At 38.1% G+C, this 18473-nt stretch overlaps 1 long non-coding RNA gene across 1 annotated transcript; it reads left to right on the top strand.

Moving 5' to 3' along the window:
• The first annotated feature begins 9621 nt into the window (after nucleotides 1–9621).
• On the top strand, nucleotides 9622–10822 carry LOC127968806 (uncharacterized). Its single transcript, XR_008156137.1, has 2 exons — nucleotides 9622–10335; nucleotides 10401–10822. It is a non-coding gene; the product is annotated as an uncharacterized LOC127968806 (long non-coding RNA).
• Nucleotides 10823–18473: the final 7651 nt, after the last annotated feature.

Genomic DNA, 18473 nt, shown 5'->3' on the forward strand with positions numbered 1-18473 from the left:
AACGCGAACTCTTTCCAAGAGCAATCCATTTAATCTCACATTCGTCTGCAATATCTCAAACTTACTGATGCAATATAGTTGTGTGTGCATATAAAGTAAGTGTATTTTATTGTTCTTTATTTAAATCTGCTGATTGTTTGTTCCCGCGGGTGAGATTCATCTAGCGCTACTGAGCCATGTGTATATGTGTTTATGACAATATATATGGTTGATTTGTCACCGTTAAGCTTGCTTTCATGTTCATTATATCTGATACAAGTAATGTTCAGTATTTACTGTGAGCTATGTTAATGTTTTATCGAGTTATTTCGAGACTAATGTGTTGCCGTTTACAATATACCCAATGTGTTCCCAGTCACGTCTAGTGCAGTAATAGCTCAATCTTGTGGGCTGTCATAGAACGACTGCTCTAGTTAAATGCTCAGACATTTTCAACTGCTTTAATTTGTGACTTAATTTTATATTTGAAAGGATTGCTATTGCATAATTGTTTGTAAATGTTATTTTAATAATTATTCATGTAAATTTATTTTGTATTCTGTTCCAGAACCACGACTTTGCCATCAGTAAACTGCTTAATGAGATTCAAAGTCTGGGGAGATTTCTTCAAGTTAGAAGATATTTAAACAGTTCTGCCCGACTGTCTGCAGGGGTTCGAATCCACCTGAATCAGTTTAACAATTTGAAACCTCAATTACAGTATGAATATGATCCAGGCAGCGTTACAGGGCAAATGTTCTAGAATGATGTACCAGAATTCTAGTATGATTTACCTTGATACAGCACATTCTAGTATTATTCATTCTGATTTATGTTTTTAGCATGATTTACCATGATTTACCACATTGCTAGCAATTAGGTGAAGTATCAGTACTAATGAAGTGATAAACTTTGATTTTTTAGTGTCTTATTGTTATATAAGTGGTTTTAATGTCTAATGAATGCAAAATCATAAGTGAGTAGACTTCATTAATCAGTAGAATGGCCAGCAGAGGGCAGTAGAAGACCACATATTGCCTCACTTTCACTTTAAACTTCTTGATTTTCACCATTTTTCTGCACTAAAGCAAACCAGTTTTTCCATTTTAACTCCATAATGCATGTTTACACACACACACACACAAAGACAAATGTTGTTTTTTCAATGCTATTGGGATATGTCATTATGAAAATATATTTGAATGGTCTATAAACATTTCACAAGTCTTTGTAAGCTATAAATCAGAATTTATTCAGAAACCTAAGACTACACACACACATTATGTTGTAGATACAGACATTTGAAATATATGATGTGATCAAACTGTCAATACTAATACTTTAACAGATGGATTTTGACTAAATGTAAATGTTAAAATAGTGATTTTTATAAATTGTAAATATAAATTTTAGAACAATATGACAAAATGACTATTTTAAACCGCAGGGGGCAGTAAAATACCACTTATTGGCTTATATGCCATGTTATTCATATCATTTTCACTTTTTTAACTGTTTTAGAGGCAAATTTTGTCTGATCTGTCTGAAAATGATTCCTGTTTGTTTAGAGTGATATTTCACATGTTACGACTTGTTTTGAAGAAGCTCTGAGCATTCATTGAAGAGATAAAGGCTTTTGGGGCCACTTGGTCAAGGCCACATTTTGATCTGACCCTATTATAGCCGTCCAAATGCAAACTTAAAAAAAATAAATTCACACACACATACACAGACATAGAGACATACATATTTTCTTGTAGATTCAGTTTTTTTAATATATGATGGCTAACAGTATTTTCTGCAAATTCTTTCTTTAGTATTTTGAGGTTTATATGTGGCATATATTTTCCAAAGTAATTATTTGAATGGAAATGACGTGATGAAGTTTGACAAAAAGTGATAGTAAATGTTAGAATAGTTATTTTATAAAGTCTAAATGTGAAAAAGAGAACTATATTAGTAAATATTTATACCAGCAGGTGGTAGCAGAGTACCGACTCATCTCATTTTAAAAATTATTGTGTTAATATTTTTCTTGTTAACTCAATTAAATATGCTTACACACACAACAAACATTTTGAAAATAACAATATCAGTGAGCAGAATTAGACTAATAATATGGCTTAAACCTTGTTTGTGAAATATGGGGAATAATATTACCACTGACTCTCAAATCATTATTTAACTTATCCCAACAATCAGTCCAAAATAAATACAGTATATCGAAAATGTACTCAAATGATAAATTATACAATATAGACCAACAAATGCATTAAATTATATTGTATATCAAACGTAAATCTTGTTTAATCCTAATTTCCTGAACTGGTTGATGTAACTGTTCTCTGTGAGGACATGAGTGCTGAAGAACAGCTGATGGCTCTGAGCTTACTGTCAGAAAATTTCTACTAATTGTATAAAATAAAAAAGGAACTATGTTTATGATAGGAGTCACATATTTTAGGTCTATTAACTATATTTTTGTCTATAAAGTCTTAAAACCACATTCTGTGATACAACAATAGTATTTACAAAGAATATGGTGGATTCACAACCGTCATGATAATGACTGGAAGCAGATCGAGTGAAATAAACGGTGAAACAGATGAACAGATGTTTGAAGTAGAATATTGCACGGCTGGAAAAGGCCTTTTGCTAAAGAGATCCCAGAACCCAGTGTGTGTGTATGTATAGTATTACAGATTCTGTCTCTCTGTTCCTCTCTTTTTTCCTCTCTCTCTCTCTCTCTCTCAATCTCTCTCTCTCTCACACATACACATACATTCACACACGCAGGCTTGGGACAGAAAATCTGCCCTGGCATTTTGGCGTAGACTGGCCCACTACATATGATCATAAACACCACCCATCTTTGCATGCCCTTGAATATGTTTTTGTTCAACTCTTATTCATTAAAACCAGTAATGCCATATAATGAGTGAGTAGGAACGAGTGAGAGTTAAAGGTGCAATGTGTGATATTTCTGAGGATCTTTTGACAGGAATGCCATATAAGATCCATAACTATGTTTTCAGTGGTGTGTAAATACCTTACTTAATGAACCGTTATGTGTTTATTAACTTAGAATGAGTCATTTATATATACATAACCGCGACCACCCCCTTCTATGAAGGTCGACATATTGTGACGTCATGTTTCTACCGCAGGCGAACAAACAGCGATACAGAGCGCGTTTCGTCATTAACTTGAATGAGAAGCAGCAGAAAAAGACGCAGCAGAATACTCTGGTTGTCCCTGACTCTGCAAACGTGGAGAAAAACGTGCTGTCTGAACGATGCCTCGGACATCGTAACGTTAGCTATTTATTCACCTTACCTAGCTCTTATCTTATACTAACTAGCATGGAAACAAGCTATGATAAAGTCAGTGAATAAAAGACTAACACAATGATAAACAATTAAAAATAGCAATCGCAATAACATGTGGTTTTACTGAATAATTAAGTAAATATAATTTAATATAAAATGTAATATATAGAAAAACCTCATTGCTTTACTCTCTGCTGACTCAGACGATGACATCTTCCGATCCTACGTCGGCCACCATAACTTCTCATTCGAAGCCATTGACCGGTTGCAATTCACAAATCTCACCACTAGATGCCGCTAGAAATCACACACTGCACCTTTAACAGATGAAATAAATACAAAATTGTAATTTATTAATACAATCGAACTATACTCCACAGTGATGCATCCAAAAAAAAAGCTATAAGCTGCATTGGCGTAGCATTAACAGTGTTTCCCACAGGATCTTTGGTAAAACTGTGGTGGGTGGACCTCTGTCCCTCTAGAGGGATGTAGGGGGATTTGGGGGCATGCATATTAACCCATATAATCCATATTAATCCAACCCATATTAATTGTGCTAATTAAACAAAGAAAAAAAAAACTCTTTTAGTAACAGTCTCTGTCTATATTACACAACTACATAATAATAGTTATAATATTAATCTGATGATAGTAGTCTATTAGCCATATTGTTAACCAATGCACTGAAAAATAAAGAAAACTTTCTTAATTAGTTTTGTACTATTTTCTAAACTTGAAAGAGATAAGCACATGATCTTTTATTTCAACGGACACTGCATCAAGCTTTTATATTGGTGGAAAACATGGATAAAAACACGTTTCATTAAACTTCTTGTAATCGTCAACTATGCAGATGTGGAAATAATGTGTAACTGGGTAATGTGTTTTGAAAGTAGTTCTGCTTCTCCTCCACTGGATCTGATGAAGGTCCTGCTGCTGCAGAAAACATATTTTGACACATTTTACAGCGTCTGGTTGAAAGGCCTGTATCTATTTTTCACGCTATTTCTCTGCACATTTCTTGCGTTCTCAGATTATTTTGACAGATACGTACACAGTTTGACACTGCACGCTCACTCAAAGACCAAAGGGGGAGGTGTTTAAGATGTGATTGGACCAGCCCAGTGTCAATCAAGAAAATAAGCAATGGGCCGCTGATCTACGCGTTTCATGGGCCGGTCTGTCAGTGGGGAAAAAAAACGCTTACTTTCGTTTGACCAATGCATTACACCGGCAATAACCCAGCGCTGTCAAATAAACAAAACAAAACGAATGGGCCGCCGATGTATGAGTTTTATGGGCCGTTAAAAAAAATAGCACGTCGGGCCACCGGGCATTTGCCCGACATGACAGATTACCAGTGCAGCCCTGCACACAGACATACATAGCCTTTAGTGCTTTGTAAAATCTATCGCCAGCACACAGCACATATTTACACATTCATCTAACAAGGATACTTTTCTGATGACTAAATTCACGTCTTGTGCATGCATTGTACGTTGACCCTGGCGAGTTTAGTGAGAATATTAATAGATTTCCATTTATTTTATATCAGGGAATGATATTTCTTACCCAAGATTTTATCCTAAATTTATCACAAACATGAGCACTATATTTTATATAAGCCTACTGATGAATGTGTTAATTAGGCGGTTTTCAGTTTGTAACAATATAAGTGAGGACATTTGGTCTTGAAATATATCATCAAAACAAGTTGAAGTGCACAAGCATACAAAAGCGCACACACAGCGCTCTTTTAAACTGTAGAGCATAAATTAAGATCCCCTGTCTATAATTATCGTTTCATTATAACTTGATCCTTCCCAGCATTTACCGTTTGGGATGTGGATAGATCAGGTCTATCGTGATGTCTACTGCATGTTATAAGTACAACTTTACCGAGTTGTTGTGTACAGATCATTGTGTATTACTTATCTGTTGTGTTGTTTAGAATAATTACCCAATCTGTGTCTTGAATTTCTTGTCCTTTGTTATGTTAATGGCCTGAGTTATATTGCACATATTGTCTGGATGTTCATTTTTTTTCATGTGAAAGTAACCTCATGGACATAAAGAATTTAACACTATAATGCAAAATGGTAAATAAAATATTTGTCTTTTAGTCAAATTTGTGAGCTGATAATATTTACTAAATGTAGTAAACAGTTAAGGATTGATCTAAGGTTAAATAGTTAGGCCTACATTGAATATTGCTGTTGAACCCTGTGTTCTTCAGAAAAAGACCCTTTTTGAACCTTGAAGGACACATTTATGATTGTAAGGAGTTTTACACAGTTTTAGAAATTGAATTAAATATTGTTTTATTTCAGGGTAAAATTGGAAATAGAAAAAATCTTTAAATAAGTTACAACAATATACTATAAATCACTGAACAAAAGTTTGTATATGAACATGAAATGAAAGTGTAACAATTACATTGACTGAACAAAAACGTTTGTATATGAACATGGAAAATATGGTTTTTTTTACAGTAGCAATAAATGTGAAGTTTAACAATTCCAAAAAAAGCTTTTAGAGTTTTCAATAACATAAGAAACCTATTCTAATTGTACTTATGAAAGAAAAATAAAAACATGATCATGAATTAGACTTTTTGTTTTTGTGTATGTTGTGTAAAGCTTAAAGGGATAGGTTATGTCATGATATGATATGATATGATATGTCATGCTTAGTCAAGGGGTCGTGTTTGTCGTGGATCTATGGTTTCAGGTGCAGCAGGCCTTTTTTCTCCTGGGTTTGTTTTTATGGATGTCGAAGGAAATGAGACTGCTTCTGTTATTGAGCAAAGTTCTTGCTCAAGCTCAGGTGTCTCTTCTGAGGTGAGTTCAGTTTCACAAATTGCTTTCTTGATTTCCACTATATGGTTATCATTTGTGTAATTAACACTCACAGGCCCACAAGTGAGAAGATACTCCTCTATGTCCTGTGCATCAAGAAAGGTCTTGTCTTTCTTTGTGATTAAACTTTGTCAGGACAGAATTTGGGATGGCTAGTGACAGCTCATCCTCTCCCACTGTAAAGATCAGTGCTTCATTACACTTTGTAATGTGGTGCACCTGTGGAAATTGTCTTTAATGTTGATTGACTGCTGTGTACTGTGACACTTGGGACAGTTTTTTAATCGTGATTGTGCTGCCTTCAACTGTTTGTGTTAGTGTGTTTGTTAGAGTTTCAAAATGGTTTGTGTTTGATGTGTTGGGCAATGTGATCGTTGTGCTGCTGTGCATTATGGTGTTCCGGGTGGTTGTCAATGTGGTTTTGCCATTAAATTATCTGGTTGACAAATTTGTGAACATGTACGTTTTACCCAATTGTACAAGGTCAATTTGACCATCCCACAAGGAGAGTTGAATTGTCCCCGTTTGGTCTCCTATTTGGCAGGACTTGACTTCACTTTCGGAGTCCCGAACGGTGACCATGGTGCTTGCCCCATCAATGTTGCAAACTGTTGCTAGGAGTTTCAAGATCTGTAAAGAAGATTAAATGGTTAATAAAATATATTTATTTTTTTACATAAAATGATTTACATAACATGATTTAAGCAAAGCTAATGTTTTAACTTTTTATTTATTGTTTAATTTTTTTTATTTAAATGTTTCAAACATCTTTTGACTTGGGGAATAAAGTTGTAAATATTTTAAAAATATTTTAACATTTGGCAAAGCTAATAGCTTACTTTTACTTATTTTATGTGTTCTGTTGGTATTTTCTTTTACCGTAGTTTTGTAAAGCACTTTGTGTATGTCAATATACTTACCGATTGGTGATTTGTCATGTTTATTATTTCAGCTACGTTTAGCTGTGTGTCCTGAGGTGGTCTGTATGTGAAGTCGACTCTAGTTGTGACGTCTATAGATGTTTCTCTCGTGCACTGTATGTCATAATCATCTTTGAAACCTGAAATGCCGAATATGTAGATACTTCAGTTCATATGGAAACGATAAGAAAACAGGTAGCCTAGTCCACTTTATTTATTTATCTGTGGTTTAATAGCAGTGTGAAATATAGGCTAGATTTGAAGTATAGCCTAATCCTAAATAAATAATTGGCTATAGGCAAAATGTGTTGAAAAAAAAATGAAAAGAGGACTAAAGTCTAAGCAAAACACTAAGTCTCGAAGTCAATACCAATCTTTAGGAATTCATTTAATGAATAATTTTTCGGATTTTATTTCTTATTCACTTAAGACCGAATGATGCATCCGATTTCTTTTTCAACTCTCCACGTTAATTTAAAACATAACTGACTATCCCTAGACAAGCAGACGGATGCGCGAAAGATATCGGAGTTCGTGCTGTATCTGCCCACTCTGTGAGCGTGCGCACCTTTTTTATGTACGGAGTCTGCTATTAGGCCCATAGTGTACTCTTGTGCTTCTACATTTGTTTAAATTCTATTTAATGTTTAACAAGCAAGACAAAAAAAGTGGGAATGATAACTTTTCATTATTTTGACGAGTGCTGAAGTGGTTTTAAGGAAATTTTTATAGCTTTAAAAAATACGCATTTCTTATAACTTGTGTATGACTATATTTAGTTAAACAATTACATTTGTACTATTTTGTATAAATGTGTAATAGTTTATAGAATACAATATCACACTGATAAAAACAATATATAAATAAAGCAGCCCTATAGGCCTATAATATATATTTTTCCAATTAAGTTGTACTCACCAATTGTTTTTCTTGCATTGTTCAGTTTGACGGGAGTCTTGTTCTATTGAGCTGTAACAATGCTGTTGTATTTTTCTGGAGTGAAAAATACGGCTTGGTGGTATTCCGGTCTTGCTGTTTGGACAGTAACATTGAAATAATGCATATTTTTTCTGGAGGTTTTTATCGGAGAGACTCCATGAAAGTACCCCACTCTCATTCTCGCTGACGTCTGTCTTCTTTTCCATTTTCTTGAAATTTCTGAAGAAGTTTTATTTTACTTCTGCTTACTTCTATCCGTGGGAGGTCTTGAGCGCAGCTAAAGCTGTATTTGAAAATAGTGGGTTTTATATTCGTATTTTTCAAATTGAGATGGGCGTATTCAACTGCTTGTTTCTGATTGGTTGAAAACCAGTTAGTAGTTTTTGTACACAAAATGTAGCCTATCACATTAAGACTACGTTAGTTTGAATTTGTTTTGCATAATTTTACGATCGAAGTTTAAACTAGAAAAAAAAGTTCGAGATAAACTAAGTTGGCTTGAGAAAGCCTGACCAGAAATTTTGAAGAAGTTTAAAGAAGTTAGAAGTTTATAGTTTAAAGTTAGATTGATAGATTAGTTGAAAGAAAGAAAGATATATTAGTTAGAAAGAATGATAGATAGATTAGTTAGAAAGAATTATATATGTAATGAATTCAACTTCCTAATCATCTGCAAGAAGGAGGCGGGAACCGGCGCACAATCAAAATGAAACTTTAATAATTCCAAATAAACATAAAACAGCGCACCAGCCCCTCATGGACGACTGGTGCACATAAATAAAAAGCAAACACAACTAAAAACCCAGGCCAGGGGCCTCATTTATAAACTGTGACTGTGACTTTTTGGGGGCGGAACCAAAAGTGGCGAAGGTTGGTTCCGCCCGAAGATGGTTTCCGCCCGGCCCGTATATTACAAACACCGGAACTTCCGGGAAACTCCGGGAGGCAAATTGGGCTGTACGAGGCACAGGTGAGGAAAATAAACGCGGCGATCGTGGATTGGATAACGGAGAGAACTGGAAGGGTATAAAAAGAGTCTCCGAATTTCAAACAGCAGTTGGAGTTGAATCGTTTCAGGCCGATCCGGCGGGCAGTGTAGAGGTTTGGGCAGAGTCAGCATTGGTGAAGGCAGAGGAACTTCACGGGGTGAAGAAGGAGACAAGGACACTAGTAACTGGGCTGAGTATACGACATTTATTGATGTTTGAAGAGACCATCTGTATATAAACTACTGATGTGTTGGAGTCACAGTCATAGGAAGTACTCACCGGAAGTAACGTCAAGGGTGATCTCCAGCAACGGAAAACCGATGGTGTGAAGAGGATTGGACAGCTAGAAGGAGAAGGAGACAAAGGAAGAGGGTTATCGTTCATTTGTGAGTACTTTTGGACAGTGCATTGTACATCATTGGGGAGAGTGCATTATCCAGCGTATGTTGTGAGCATCTGGTAAATAGGCCAGCGGCCCCATTACGGAGCAGAGTTTTGGGTGAGCCGGGAAGTACGAGTACAGGAAGCCGCAAGCAGTCGTGACGGCAACGTTATTCCTCCGGCCCTTCATCTATCAACAACGCCCAACGAAACCCCAGGAATAAGTCCTAGTAAACCGTGGTTCTGACCCTATTTCACGTAGAGTGTGTGGAGTGCAGTGGGTGAGTCCTTGTCTTTGCTGTGAGTGTGTACACTTGAAATCTTGCAGTGTTATGCTGTGGTTGTGTTGTCAGTAGCCACCCTAGACTGGATGAGTCGTGGGGGAGACCAGTGACCGTTGAGGCTGGTGAAGCGCCATTTTCATCTAAATGCCATTTTGCGACCCCTGCATGGAGACCCAAATGTAACGTCCTGTCTAGACCCTTTCAGAATACCCTGGCTCTGTGGAAGCGGTGGTGAAGAATACACGTAAGCAAGACTGGTGTGAGTAAAAGCCAAAAATTATACCTATATGCAAGGAGGAAGTTTTACTCTTGCAAATTAGCTGTGTGGATTTACTTTACCTGTTGTGGAGCCTCTTCAAAGGTTCACCCCGGTCCAGATCCCTTAAACTGCAAATAGAAGAGAGGAGAGGGAAGCGTTCGGGCCGGTGCGACAGTGTTTAACTTTCCCCGACGCACAGGAAATCCCTGTGGAGGCCTGCGCTACGACGACTTACTACTCCAGGTCTGACAGTTCATCTACTTACTGTATCGCAGTATTTCACCGTAAGCCCACCGCCCAGGAGAAGTATTCTAGGAGAATAGAGCCCCAGTTACCTGTGGAATACTTACCTTTGTCCATTGCTACGAATCACTAAAGTGAGAATAGAGCCCCAGTTGCCTGTGGAATACTTACCTTTGTCCATTGCTACGAATCACTAAAGGGAGAATAGAGCCCCAGTTGCCTGTGAAGTACCTACCTGTGTTGTCCCCCGCAGTTTGAGTGACCTCTCTCTTGCAGTGCCATTGGAGTTCTGTGTCGCGGGTTGGCGCTCACCTCGGAGTGTGCAGAAGGGGAGGCGCCGCCCGAGCACCCCGTACGAAGAGATCGGAGGAACAAGTCGTTTATCAGCCAGTCGTATGGACCCAAGTAACAGGTAGCCACTCTCACCGGATCGATTACTCATTGTGTGTTTCACTCTGCCTTCAGGAGAAAAGAAGGGCGCCACGAGTCAACAAAAGCCCAAAGGGACATACTAACCCTCGCCGCATAGTCCTCTCCGGCCCCTTTCTCCTCCTGCTGAACAGAGACGATAATTTTAAGATTTACCTCCCCCTCCCTGAATTATTTTAATTAATTTAAATAAAGTTGTTTTAATATTACTTACGCTTGGTCTGTCTGGTCATTAGGGTTGCTTTGAGACCTCCTCGAGGTGGAAACTAGGAAGGGGCGTGACTTGCAACACCTGTGGTCCGCTCCGACCTGTGACACGTACGCACAGAAATATTTGGATTTATAAAACCGTGCGCACGCACATCCTATTGATTTTTCCCTTAGTAAATCACAATCAATTCTAAATGTAGCGCAGCTTTTGTGGCTTCATGACACGCCCATAGTTGCCCATAAATAGTCCGTGAAATGCCCACAAGTTAATATTCATTGATTGCGAAATCATGGCAAACACAGAGAGAAAATCAAAAAAACGTAACTTCACTCAATGTGAAGTAGAAGTTATCGTTGGCGAGGTGGAAAAGAGGAGAAAAATGTTGTTTGGAGGGCACAGTGTGGGCATTACTAATGCCAAAAAGGCACTTGAGTGGCAAACGGTGGCAGACGCCGTAAATGCTGTAGCCTCAACCTCGGACCGTGCCCGAAATAAAAAAGAAATGGTCGGACATCAAAGTCGAGGCAAAAAAACGTCTTGCGCTCCATCGCCAGAGTGTGTCTGCCACGGGTGGGGGAAAGGGGACACCGGAGCTGACCCCTCTTGATGAGAGACTGGCGGCAATTATTGGGGAATCCCTTTTAAGTGGAGTGGTGACTGAGGCGGAGGGGGACACTGACGCGCCAGATGCAACGGGTGACACAGGTAAGAGAAATAAGTAAAATGAATGCAGTCAAGTCACATGTATGCAGGCTACACAATTACAGTTTATTAATATAGAACAATTTTATTTCAGTTGCTGGGTGTTCCAGCGGGGCCAGTGGTTACGATGCTGCAGCTGAGCAGCCGTCTGGACCCAGCGTCTCCACGGCACGCGGCTCTCAACCCTCCAGCAGTGGACGTGTCCTCACCGATGCAGTCCTTGAAATGCAGAGGGAAGTCATTAGTTCAATCAGAGAGGCGGCCAAAGAGTTGGGTGAAATCAAGACTGCCCTGACTGAAATAAACTGCACGATGAGGGAATTCTTGAATAAATAATGTTTTCCACACCTTTTGTTGTTCTTTACAAGCGACGCATCACTTCCAAACGCTGGCGCACAGCAGCAGCATTTGGCTCAAATGCGTGGGGATGGGGTTCAGGGTCGGGGCCAACACAGCAATCGGCACCAGGGGGTAGAGGTACGTTTTTAAGCTGTGCCACATTGTGTAGCACAGCACATGCCAGCACGATTTGGCACACCTTTTCAGGCGTGTACAATAACCTCCCTCCAGTGCAGTCGAGGCAGCGCCATCTGCCCTTAAACAGGCCGATGGTGCGCTCCACTATAGCGCGAGCTCTGCTGTGGCACTTGTTGTAGTGCCTTTCCTCTGCACTCTGTGGGTTGAGGAAAGGCGTAAGCAGCCACTGTTTGAGGGGATATCCACTGTCCCCTGCAAGGATAGTGAAAGGGTTAAGACATTGAAGCTTTCTTGTTTGCCTGTTCACCCGCCGTGTATGGAAACTTTATTGAATCATGGGACGAAGCTATTATGCCTTATGCCTTAACACGTCTGGCATTACCCGGCTAAGGGTCGGCTGAGATATTCTTGACCTGAAAAGTGCCAGTCGCCAGGAATCCTATTGTTGTTAGGACTTGAAGTGGGACTGGCACGGCGTGGTTCCTCCGAGTGCTCCTCTGTAACGCCGGGCCCAAAAGCCCGCAGAGGTCCAACAGGATGGCTCGAGGAAGTCGGAACCGGCTCATAAGCCACTCGTCCTTGTTTGCCAGCAAGTCTTCTTGCTGTCTAAAGATGCGTTCACTCCGAATTCTTCCATTTGCCACATCTTCTAAGAGCGCAAGATCAGCCATTGTGCGTCATTACGCATTGTGATGGGGCATTTTATTTCCATCCATTTAATTGCATCTGACAAGCTACAGATGTCGGTAATAATCGACGTGGAAATGGGAAATTGTTCAGCGCAAATGTAATTTCTTGTTGCTTTCTGAATGGTTGAGACATACGCCATACATTGTTTTATCAAAAATAAAACAAACTAAAGGCATATGCATGAATACCATAATTCCGTAGCTTATGAAGAAATGTTTTACTATGAAAACAACTTTTCCCAGTGGACAGTTAATACATCTATCTATCTATATATCTCCTTAATTATCTATCTATCTGTCTATCTAATTGCAACTATATCTGCTCCGCCAGACGAGAATATCAGTTTTGTACATTATTTCGTTCTGTTAACTATATTATTTATGAGGATGAATTGCACAACATGCCAATATTGCAGAACATATTTCTTCACTTTTCTTTTTGCAAATATGTGTTCATTTGAATTTCTGTTGTAATTTTCGTTTGATTTTTTTTGTTTGTTTCACTGCTGATCGATCAAACGGGTGTTCGTGTAGGCTGTTAATTGTAAGACTTGCTTTGTGAAGTCTTCATGTTATTTATGAGAGGCAGTATTGTCATTTTCACTTTCACGTTTTTCTTCCATCTGCCGACGGTGTTGCCATTTCTCATTTCACCCGTTTTTGTGCGTACGCCTGGGTCAGAGCTTGCGTGAAGGAACGCACATTTTCCCGCGAAGTTTGCTTTTTATAAATATCAATTATTGCGTAGAGAGTGGCGTACGCCTCCTTTTGTGCGTACGCAACGTTTATAAATGAGGCCCTTGGTCCTCTCTCTTCCTTCACGGTCGTCGCTCCAGTTTTATATCCTTCCATCTCCTACGTGGCACTCGAGACCAGTGGTGGGTCGCAGGTGTAGCTCATCTCCAATCACTACACCTGGCCTCACTCCTCGTTACCACATCTCTCGGCCCCGCCCCACTCGTCACAATATAGATTAGTTCAAAAGAATGATAGATAGATTAGTTCGAAAGAATGATAGGTTCGTTTGAAAGAATGATAGATAGATTAGTTAAAAAGAAAGAATGATAGATTAGTTAGAAATATAGGTTACTTAGAGATAGATAGATAGATAGATAGATAGAAGTTCGAAAGAAGATAGTTAGAAAGAACGATTGATTAATAATAATACATTTTATTTGTAATGCGCTTTTCTTAAACCCAAAGCGCTACAGTAATAAAGTAATAAATAAAACAAAACACCAAAAGCAATACAACAATTCATTAGAGAAAGACAGTCTTGAATAAATGTGACTTAATCAACTTTTTAAAATCACCCAACGTTGGTGCATTTCTGACGTGCAGAGGAAGTACATTCCATAGCTTAGGGGCTTTATATGAAAAGGCTCTTTCCCCCATGGTCTTTAGCTTACATGATGGCTGGTGAAGTGAAAGAGAGTTAGTAGAGCGAAGAGAGCGTGATGGAATATAAGGACTGATGAGATCACAAAGATACTCAGGTGCAGTCCCATGAAGTGCCTTGTATGTTAAAATAAGAATTTTAAAATCAATTCTCGCATTTACGGGAAGCCAGTGTAATTGTGAAAGAACCGGTGTAATGTGTTCACGAGGACAAGTACAAGTGAGCACACGAGCGGCAGAATTTTGTACATACTGAAGCTTGCTCAACGATTTAGCTGGAAGGCCAGAGAACAAGGCATTACAATAATCTAACCTAGTTGTTATGAAGGCACAGTGCGTACAGCACGACCGCGTACAGGCAGGGACGTCTCGTGCACACTCATAGTGTCGCACTGAAAGTTCTACTGAGCAGCCGGTATCGCAGTCAGTCATGAAACGCCAGCAACAGATGACTTTAATGATGTGAGTTGGTTGATTAAGTAAATTAGCTCAGGTCAGGGTAATCAAAATGTCTGTCTACTTTTTTTTTTTTTTTTTTTACAATCTATGGTCTACACCTGTTGATGAGCTAACATTAACATACACTGTTGCTAGGTAACTTCAGACCGTTAGTTAGCTATAACTAAACATTTAATGTTGCCTAGAACATTCTGTGTCCACTTTAAACAGCAGCGTTTTCATTTTAAAATTTCTTAAAGCATGTCTCGTTCTAGTGAACCAAGTATCTGAATTGTCTCCCCTTGTGAGTTAAGAGTATTGTCAAACCCCTAGTGTCCGTGAGCATAATAAAGCTCAACATTTTCCAAGTGTATGACACAGCTTTCATTCTTTGGGTCAAGCATATATGTGACCAATCACGGAAAGTAGGGACACAAGTCGGTTCTGGGGCATTTTGAGTTATTCACAGATTCTGAAAGTGTAGTCTCCAAGCTTTCCAACGATGTGTAACACTTGGAAATCTGATAAGATTTGGAGAAGTTGTGGCCATTTGAAGGTAGGCACTCAAAAAAGCTCAAAAAGCTGAAAATAGCCTCTGAAGATTGTGCAGTTCTCACTGCTGCAAGTGACGATGGGGCTCATTTACATCTCATTTAGATAAGCCATACCCCCTGCATAGCAACGACAGACACAACGGGAAAAATCGGACCGCATACTATTAATAATAAAGGAGAATGTGCATTGTAAATGTCAGTAATTTATCTTTTTTGACTTTTATAAAAATGATTTAGAGGCTGAAATACATGTGTTTTATCTTTTTATAAAAAATCTTTAATCTTTAAAATGTGGCCATCATTTTTAATGTTATTATTTTAATGTTTATGCAAACAAAAAGTACATATTGATGCTAATTTTATTTGTTATTTGCTGGTTTTCTACATAAAACTTGGTGAATTTACTTTTTTAACAGGATTCTGTGATAACCGATGAGCTAGCTAATAACAATAGGTAGATATGGGAAGGTCTAAACATGGACTTAACATGAGATAACGTGTACGTGTTCTTAGAATGAACACAAAACGACAAACGTTGATGTTTACGGAAACTCACCCCATAAGAAACAGAAAAGTATCCTTGCAGATCCGAAGTTTGCACTGTGCGTCTGTTTGCCTCTAAATGTTACGGATTTTCCCCATTTCTCTGTCTTTATCCCCATCAAATGTTACTATCGATATAGCCTCTGATATCTTACGGTCCAACTCGACTGACGCCAGTCCAATACATTCTTCCTCGTCGTCATCTTTGCTCGGTTGTAGATTAGGGATTTTATACAGTCTTATTATGCCGCTTTCATCGTCGCTCAGATCGTCTTCAGAATCAGTGAGCACTTGTTTATAAGCATCCGGCTTGTCTTCAAGTACTTCAAAACATTTTCGGTGTAACGGCCACGGTTCAGCTCGTCTGCGTTCATCTTCATTGAATTTTGATATCAGCTACAGCCGGCCAGAGCGCTGCATACTACGTAGCCACGCTTCCCTCGGAGGGTGGGGGCAATAACAAAACAAACAAAAGCCGGCTTATCCAGTATGGAAATACAGACAGACAATGAAACGCCCCGACTGTGTGCTAGAATCTCCGACAAACAAGCTGATTTCAACCTCAAAATGTACACTTTTAACCCTTTCGAGTCGATTAACGCATATATGCGTTTTGAGTCATTTTCTCCTGATAACCCCCGAAAAGAACTTAAATTACACTCTCAGTTTTAATCGTACAGATAAGAGCAATACTTCAATCGAATCTGTAAAGGGTCTACTTTTTTGGGATACATACATAACAAAAAACCTTTGTGCACTTATAAAATAAAGATAACAAACAAGGTGCGCTGTCTGCAGCCTTTGTCTGCGCTGATCGTCATGTACAAACATGTCATTAAAATGAACTGTAACTGTAACTGTGAATACTCAACGAAGAGACATGAGAGAGATATCTATGGAAAGCCTGACATGTCTACTTTTAAACTAAACAAGTGCTGCCGAACACAAATATTCTGAGATAAAGTAATCCATATGAAAACAGATTCAAACAGAAGCGTGCGGCTTGAATACGCCCACACAGAAGAAAAAGCAGCCAGACTGTTCTTCAAGTTTTAATTTAATTTTATTTTTATTTTATTTTAATTTAGTTTGCTTCGCGATAAGAGGAATAAGACATAATTCACCCCCAAAAGATGTGATGTGGTTGAGGATTTGGATTTCCTCAGAAAAAAGAATGAAGCACTTTATTCAGCAGAGATCATAAACATGAGTAAGTCTCTTTTTATTTATTTGTACTAGTTTTCACATAACGTGTAAACATTTTACTAGTTAGACTTCAAAAAAATATGTTTGAAAGTAAGCTTTGATTGTTCCTAATAAACGGTTTAACTGCTCCCCTAAGTGGATATTAAATTATGTTGTGGGATAATTAAATATATTCTTAATAAACTACAAACATAAAATTATATACTTTTATTTTGTCCACACATTCTTTCTTGTAAGTCCTCCCTCACAGTGGCACAGTTGAATGGGAGGCTCATTATGCAGCTCATTATGCAGCTCATTATGCAGCTCATTATGCAGCTCATTATGCAGGCCTTTGTCTTCTCTGGTGTAAATCACAATGATATTCATGATAGTTGACGCCTACTCGCATATGACTTTTACCAACAAAAAGTGTTTTAGAAAATTTAAATCAATATATTGTTTTCTGTGAGTGAGTAAACAAGATGATTTTCACATCATTCAGAAAGAAAAATTCTAGGCTACAATCTCCAGTTCTCAACAGTCCCGGGAACCAATGTTATGTATGTGTTTTATGGCCTTATTCAAGTGATTTAACATTTTTTAAACCACTAGTGTTTTTCACTAACCATGCATAACATTTTTTTTTTCTCAAAATTACAATCATGTACATGCATGCATTTCACATATTATTATAGCCCAGTTTGTGCTGATTACAGTGATGTTAGACTTTACCCATTTAGATATTTATAAGAAACTGAAAAAAGCACAAATATCAGGGCATGACAAAACTTCTCCAGGCCCCAAAAATACCCTTAGACTCCAGAATCTATGGAGCAAGCAGTGAAGCGGCTTCATACATTTCAGGTAAGTACCTTGTGTTACCACTCATTTCCTGTAGGTACAAGATATGTACCAGGGAAGTACATGTACTGTAAAAGGAAGTTACATTAAAATGAAATAAAGTTAAATGATTTCATTACATGTATGTAATATGTGTGTGACAAATAAAGAAACTTGAACCAATTTGTGAGGAACAGATTGACATTTATGCACCTGTCAAATCTCATTCAGTGTTATCTCATTTTTCCTAATGTCTCCATTAGTTCGTTAACACACCTGATTCATCAGCTCTATGATGGAAACTGAGATTAAACTCAACTGGATGTGAATGTCTGTTAATGCTTTTCTAACTCACAATATAAAGGTTAACCAGTTATAAATGAAGCTGGTTGAAGCCCTCTGCATAACTGTGACACAAATACACATGTATTGATTATTTACTCATGTGTAGGTTTTTTTGTTCAAATTTGAATCATAAACATTTATCTATTGAAACTGCCATTCAATATGAAATATCATCAGAGGTCAAAAACACTGGTTTCAAGCATGTTTGTACAGTATTGTTCAAAATAATAGCAGTACAATGTGACTAACCAGAATAATCAAGGTTTTTCGTATATTTTTTTTATTGCTACGTGGCAAACAAGTTACCAGTAGGTTCAGTAGATTCTCAGAAAACAAATGAGACCCAGCATTCATGATATGCACGCTCTTAAGGCTGTGCAATTGGGCAATTAGTTTAATTAGTTGAAAGGGGTGTGTTCAAAAAAATAGCAGTGTGGCATTCAATCACTGAGGTCATCAATTTTGTGAAGAAACA

The sequence above is a fragment of the Carassius gibelio genome, chromosome A4, assembly GCF_023724105.1.
Source record: "Carassius gibelio isolate Cgi1373 ecotype wild population from Czech Republic chromosome A4, carGib1.2-hapl.c, whole genome shotgun sequence".
In the NCBI taxonomy this organism is placed as follows: Eukaryota; Metazoa; Chordata; class Actinopteri; order Cypriniformes; family Cyprinidae; genus Carassius; species Carassius gibelio.